Source organism: Saccostrea echinata, unplaced genomic scaffold (assembly GCF_033153115.1).
Source record: "Saccostrea echinata isolate AGI-Se365-2 ecotype Australia unplaced genomic scaffold, CSIRO_AGI_Sech_v1 ptg000001l, whole genome shotgun sequence".
Taxonomy (NCBI): domain Eukaryota; kingdom Metazoa; phylum Mollusca; class Bivalvia; order Ostreida; family Ostreidae; genus Saccostrea; species Saccostrea echinata.
The window spans coordinates 24,397,840-24,405,161 of record NW_026889750.1 but is presented as its reverse complement, the minus strand read 5'-3'; the positions used below and the strand labels follow the sequence as shown (position 1 = coordinate 24,405,161).

The 7,322-nt window shown below is 33.2% G+C and overlaps 1 long non-coding RNA gene across 1 annotated transcript; it reads left to right on the top strand.

Moving 5' to 3' along the window:
* Positions 1-4,070: 4,070 nt before the first annotated feature.
* LOC133203902 (uncharacterized) lies at positions 4,071-5,351 on the top strand. Its single transcript, XR_009723505.1, has 3 exons — positions 4,071-4,322; positions 4,602-4,664; positions 5,070-5,351. It is a non-coding gene; the product is annotated as an uncharacterized LOC133203902 (long non-coding RNA).
* Positions 5,352-7,322: the final 1,971 nt, after the last annotated feature.

Here is a 7,322-nt window from a genome sequence, read left to right as displayed (position 1 = left end):
GCTGACAATGTGAGCAAGCTCTTGGTCTTATTAGGAACGATTTTAAAAAAATTTCAAGTTTATCTAGAAGAGAAAAGTTCAATATGTTGTTTAAAGACAACCTACTAGCCGTCAAATTTATTTTTGTTAACGTACATAAAGGCTGTTGTAGTTTTTGGGGATGTACTTTTTTTAGGGCACCTGAGCCAAGGATAAAAAGAGCTTTTCTGATCAGAATTTGTCCGCTGTCTATCGTCGTTGTTCCAAACGTTTCACCTTTTCATTTTCTTCTCAAAAACCACTGTGTCAATTTCAACCAAACTTGATACAAAGTATCTTTGGGTAGTGGGGATTCAAGTTTGCTAAAATGAAGACACTCTCTACCATGGGCTCATACATTCATCTCTGTCGTTGGCTCGCGTGTATCACAGTGATAAGCACGAGAAATAGTGCGTCTCTTTTAATTTATTATGATTAAATGTCTGAGCTAATGATAGTCCTTAAGGATAGATATTTACGAAATAGATCTAATACTATTAGTTTACTTTGAAATAATCCTTGAAATGTTATGTTTTTTACGTTATGTCAAAAATCTTGACGCGAGCCCATTGCAGAGGTGTCTGAGAGAGGAACGAACGACAACTCTGCATAGGAGGTTGAAATGAAGGGCCACGCCTTCTTCCAAGGGGAGATAATTATGAATTCGTGAAAAATCAATGGCATCATTTAAAAATCTTCTTCTCAAGAACTGTGCCTGAAATATAAAACTTATGTTATGTGAAATCATTATGAGGTAGTGTAGATTCAAATTAATTTTTGTTCAAATCATGACCCTCGGGGATAGGGTAGGGCCTTATAATGGGTGATCAAAGTTTTACATAGGAAAAATCTTTAAAAATCTTCTTCTCAAGCACAGCCATGATTGGTCATAATTTTATGGAAGCATCCTCAGGTAGTGTAGATTCAAGTTTGTTCCAATCATGACCCCCGGAGGTAGCGTGGGGCCACAGTGGGCGATCAAATTTTACAAAGGAATACATAGGAAAAATGTTTAAAAATCTTCTCAAGAACAGCAAAGTAATGATTAGTCATATTTATATGGAAGCATCCTCAGGTAGTGTAGAATCAAGTTTGTTTAAATCATGACTCTCTGGGGGTAGGATGGGGTCACAATAGGTAATCAAAGTTTTACATAGTAATACATAGGAAATCTTTAAAATTCTTCTCAAGAACAGCAGAGTTATGATTGGTCATACTAATATTAAAGCATCCTCAGGTAATGTAGATTCATATTTGTTCAAATCATGACCCCCAGGAGAATATAGAGGGGCTATAACAGGGGATCATATTTATACAGAGGATAAAGGATATATCAATAAAAAATTTCTTCATAAGAACAACATAGCCAGTACATGTACGTGTCACATTAATTCAAAAGCATTCTTAGGAAGTGTAGATTCAAGTTTGTTCAAATCATACCCCTCCCTCCCCGAATCACTTTTATATTTAAACTTTTCAATGCTGAACCGATTTCTGATTTTCATAGCCAAATTAATCAGGTGAGCGATGAGGCCCCTGGGCCTCTTGTCTTATTTTTGTGCTAAAGGATGACGTTTACTCAGAGGGGAAACATCCATGGATAAGAATGAATAACCACCAATACGTTCTATTCCCACTATTGAAGAGTTATACTTCTTAGTGCGCTCTTTTGTGAAAAAGTCGGAAAATGTACAGATCTCGCGGGATTTCTGGGACAAACGTACATGTAACATAAACATGTAAACAATATGTTGAATGTCTATGAACAAATCCTAGCATAATGCAGATGAAATATTTTATTGTTGTGGAATTTATATACATGTAGAAATGACAACGATATCAATTTATATCTATTGTTGATCGTATGTTTCTATTTATCGTATGGTACATTTAAATACAATACACATGCTCGCGATCGGAAATGTCGTATCTTTCATCAATGGATGATAAATTTAGGGTTCTCGCTCTCTTACATATGTCTTTTAGTTCGTCTATTCTTTAACTGGGATGACAAATACATTTAACATTTAAAATTGGATTGAAGTTGGCATGTTTTGTATTATCCGCAACGCCATGCTGTCCAGTCCGACAACCAAACGCGCCTCTAATTTTGAAGAGTTCACTAATGGAAATCAAACGTATTGTACATTGTGGACCTATGATTGTAGTGATATTAACTAGGACAATTTCCTCTTTTTTTATGCTTGTGACCATTGCAGCTGAGTATTCATCAAGAAACAACTCTTTTCTACACTTTGATCAATATTTTCCTTATTTACTATTTATATATATAATATACATGTATATAACAATAATATATAAGATGTGTTTGTGAAACACTGATGCCCCGGTATGGCAACTTATAGCAAAGGTTAAACTTTCTCAAATGTAAATCAAATGTGTTGGTACCCAAAGTAAGGTCTTGTCTCGAGGAATTTACCTGTGAAATTTGAAAGTTCTAGCAGCAACCATTGAATAGATATGGCAAAAACCGGTTTAAGTTTTTTCAAAAGTATGTCAAACATCAAGGTCAAAATTCCTGGTGCCCAAGGAAAAGGCCTTCTCCCAAGAAATACACAGATGAAATATTAAAGCACAAATCGTTCAAAAGTTATGGCCAAGGTTAAAGTTTTCCAAAAGTAGGTCAAACGTCAAGGTCAAAGTTGTTGGTATCCAAAAGAAGGTCGTGTCACAAGAATTACACATGTGAAATATAAAAACCCTAGCACCAATCGTTCAAAAGTTATGGCCAAGGTTAAAGGTTTTCAAAAGTAGGTCAAACTCCAAGGTCAAAGTTGTTGGTATCCAAAGGAAGGTGTTGTCAAAAGGATTACATATGTGAAGTATGAACCGTTCAAAGGTTATGGCCAAGGTTAAAGTTTTTCAAAAGTAGGTCAAACTCCAATGTCAAGGTAAAAGGGTCAAAGTTGTTGGTATCCAAAGGAAGGTCTTGTCACAAGGATTACATATGTGAAGTATGAACCGTTCAAAGGTTATGGCCAAGGTTAAAGTTTTTCAAAAGTAGATCAAACTCCTAGGTCAAGGTCAAAAGGTCAAAGTTGTTGGTATCCAAAGAAAGGTCTTGTCACAAGGATTAAACATGTGAAGTATAAAAGCCCTAGCACCAACTGTTCAAAAGTTATGGCCAAGGTTAAAGTTTTTCAAAAGTAGGTCAAACTCCTAAGTCAACGTCAAAGTTGTTGGTATCCCAAGGGAGGTCTTGTCACAAAGATTCATATGTGAAGTATGAAAGCCCTAGCACCAATCGTTCAAAAGTTATGGCCAAGCTAGGTTCAAGTTTGGTAAAATTTTGAAAAAGTGGGTCAAACTTCAAGGTCAAATATGACGGTACCCAAAGAAAGGTCTTGTCACAAGGAATACACGTGAAATATGAAAGCCATAGCTCCAACCAATCAAAAGTTCTGGGCAGTGTTAAAGTTTTTGCGGACAAACAGACAGACAGACGGACGGACAGGGCAAAAACTAAATGCCCCCGAATCTTCGATTACGGGGGCATAATAAAATAAAATATTACAAATAAGAAAACCCATTTAATTCATATAATGACTTAAAAGTGAAATATGTTTCTAAGCATAAATAAACAATTATAGTTTTAGCTATAAATTTCTAAAATATTACATTTCGAATTTCCACTGTTAATTTTTTCTAATTTCCTCCCATTTTTAATTGTTTCAAAAATCTTAATGATAGGAACTCTAAACTATTTATAACCTCAATTAACTTAAAATGCCCTTATTCTGCTGGTATTAAACTTATATAAGGTCAATGATCAATAACGTTCAGATATGTTATCTGGAATGGGTTTTGTTAGCATTTATAATATTCTTTATGGCATGTCATCTAATTATTTTAAACAACCTACGAGCTAAAACACACATAATATTTGCTAAGTAACACACAGAATCTTAACTTTCAGAATTACGTGTATGTTGTAAAAAAAATGTGGAAACGATTAACAAACAAAAGAAGGTAAACCCCAATTTTCAATAATTTGATCTTTGCAGATGAAAAAGTGCTCCTCCCTCCCAGGTCTGACACCTATGTTCTAAGAAATTGAACTCTTCATAAAATATGTTTAATTGATCAATATCAAATGTTTATTCTTCATCTTAACAAGGTAGAAGATGTAAGGGGTAATTAAATTATGTTATTTATAAACTGCTTAAATTAAATATGAAATATTTATTGTTCAATTTTATTTCAGGCTGTTGGAGAGAAGCTGAAGGCACAGTGGGAGGATGGATTCTTTTACAGAGGCAAAGTCCAAAGTGTTGACGGAAGAGGTAATTTTTGTAAAGTGTAATAATATGTTGTATTTGTGTGTATCTCAAAATTAATTTATATCATTATGCTGTTTATATAAATTAGCAAAGTTTAATTAATAAAAACATTGGTTAAAAGAATTGATATCCATGCATGCCATAGTAATGCTGGCATCATTAGTTGCATTACAGAGTGCAAAAACTACATTATTTGGCTTTGATTGTAAACCATATATTCTTGAAACTTGTTTTGTTCAAAACAATGAATACAGATATTATATTACATTTATCTGTTTTTAGAGGTAACCGTGCTGTTTGATGATGGTGATGTGGGGAAAGCAACATGTCTGAAGTTCTGCTGAGGTAAGAAAAATTATAGAGGGAAAAGTGATTTAAAAGAAACTTCTTTTCAAAATAAAGGAGGTTTTGAAATTTGAACATTTTTGTGTATTTTTATATGGAGCTCTAGCTCTAAAGGAGATCAAAATAGTCTGAAAATGGTTGCAACCCCCAGCCCCTTTAGCCATGTATCAGATGAAAAAAATCAATGTTTTTCATATTTTCATTGTGCTTATTTGAATTTGAAAAATGGTATTTTATCTTTTATCTAAGCTATAAAATTTGCATTTGCAACTGAATTCAAAATACATTTTTTTCCGGGGCTATTGTGACGTGACTGAAGTGAACATCATGGTTTATAAACCTTAGCTTTTTAGGTGTTGAAAGATTATCATTCTATCAGTATTAATTTCTTTTCTTTTTTTTTAGCCTCATAGCTGTTTTTCCCAGTCATCCCATGGCCATATCATCATTTCATGTATAAAGCAGATAATAAATACTTATATTTGTCTTTATTTTGTTATGTATAAATGATATCTGTTACTGTACAATAAATATTTATGCTTCTTTATTTTGTTGTTGTTTTCATTTTAGAGCTTAGTCTTTGGTGAAAAGAGCACTGAGATACTCTGGTTATGCAATTGTAATTTTATTGACATTCGAAAAAATTAAAACAGCTTACGTACACGTCTTATCCATTAGTGTCATCGTAGCCTGTGAGGCTGTGTGTGTTTTTTTTTGGGGGGGGGGGGTATAAACTTCGTATATTTAGTGATTGAGCTGGTGATAACAGAAGACTATATTTGGTTTTAATGAAAATTCAGAGTAGAGTAAGCATACTTAATCACAAAGGGCACATCCATTTGGCAAGACACTGCTCTCCATAAATCATATTGATCGGGATCGTAATTCCTTTAAGTGTAACACCAAGATGGACGTACGAAAAGCAAAACACTGGTGCAAAGTGAGAAATCAGCTTGAGAAGTATGGGTTATTTTAGGTCAAATCAGTGTTATAAGACGAGAGACTTAAACTTGTTCAATACACTTATACATATGTATAGAAGTACTGGCCGCATAACTTATAAAGGAATATTTGAACAATTGACAGGAAGGCTCACGGGCACTGGAAGTTAATGTAAATATAAAGTATTTGCAATTATAAAAAAAGAAGACTTTATACATGCGCATACTATATATTTACATTAAGTTTTAGTTGTTGACAGGGTAAACACATCATTCAGTTGCCATTTTGCTAGAAGTGAAATGCATTTTGGTATTTAACATGATTCTGTAAAATAGCAAGAGAAAATATATTATAGAACACTTTAAAGAACTAAATATGTTTGTAAAACATTTTTTGCCCTGCTCCACCAAATAATTGGAATATTTATAAGTCAACAGGACAAAAATTGGTCTATTAAGTCTCGACCATTACCAGGACAAAACTTGACCTAGATATTCATATGATAGATATAACAAATTTCATTTCAATGTGTACAACCACTGCAAAGAAAATGAATGGCAACTGATGGTGGACAAACGGATCAACGGTAGCAAGGCAATATGCCTTCCCTTCTTCAGAGGAAGGTGGGGGGTAAATAACAAAAAATAATAATGAAAAAAATTATACTTTGAGTATACTACATGTATAGTACATGTTACATTCTTGGGCACTAGAAATAAAACACCACTCTTAACAGTGCTTAAGGTTACTTATTGTGTTAATTTCAGATTTATTATATATCTAATAGGTTGGTGGGATAATTTCTCCCATCACATGCCAAAAACATGGGATAAATCCTATATCAACATCAATTAGTGGGATATTTTGTCCTGTGGGAGAAATAATCCCATTTTAGCAACAACCATGGGATTTTTTTTCCCATGCGGGAGAAATTATCCCACAGTACTTTTTCTCCCATGGGATTTTGGTGGGATTTTTGGTGGGATGAAAAATCCCCCCATTCTCCCATGGGATTTTAGGTTTTGACAGAGGTTAATAAGAAAACTACTACAATGTGGAAGTTGATATTGACATGATGAGGTCAGAATAAAAAATCCCACCAAAATATAGAAGAAATTCTAATGTAGGTCTTTTCGAAAGGGTACCTAAAAGTCCGGACTCTGTCGTGTCCGGACTTAAATGTCGCAGTGTTTTAAATAATAAAATTTTGTCAGAATTTCCTATGCATCATTATAAATCTACCCATGATGTTGCATATCTTTATATGTATTTATAAAATTTGAGCATTAATATTTATTTTATTACATTGTTATTCTTTCCATTTACAGCAATTTTTGATTTGATATCATCATTACGTAAGATACTGCACTTTATAGCAGTCCATTTTTGTCAACCCTGAGTAAGCGTTATCTTTAAAGCAATATGAGCTGCATTTTTGAGAATTTTATTTTGCTGTTAAAATGTGCTGTTATTATAAATCTGTATGTAATTTAATCCTTTATGATCAATTAGACTAAAATAAAGTATTAATTTTCTTCAGAAGAAAGATTTCTGTACAATGGAATGTATAGTATTATATAAGAAATCAATATTGTACAGGTCGACAATAATGTAATTTTGCTTTAATCAAAGTGTGCTTCGCAAATATGAACAGAAGTTTATAAACGTTCTTTTATTCTGCCATTGAAATAGTTAATTACAATATTGCAACAAATA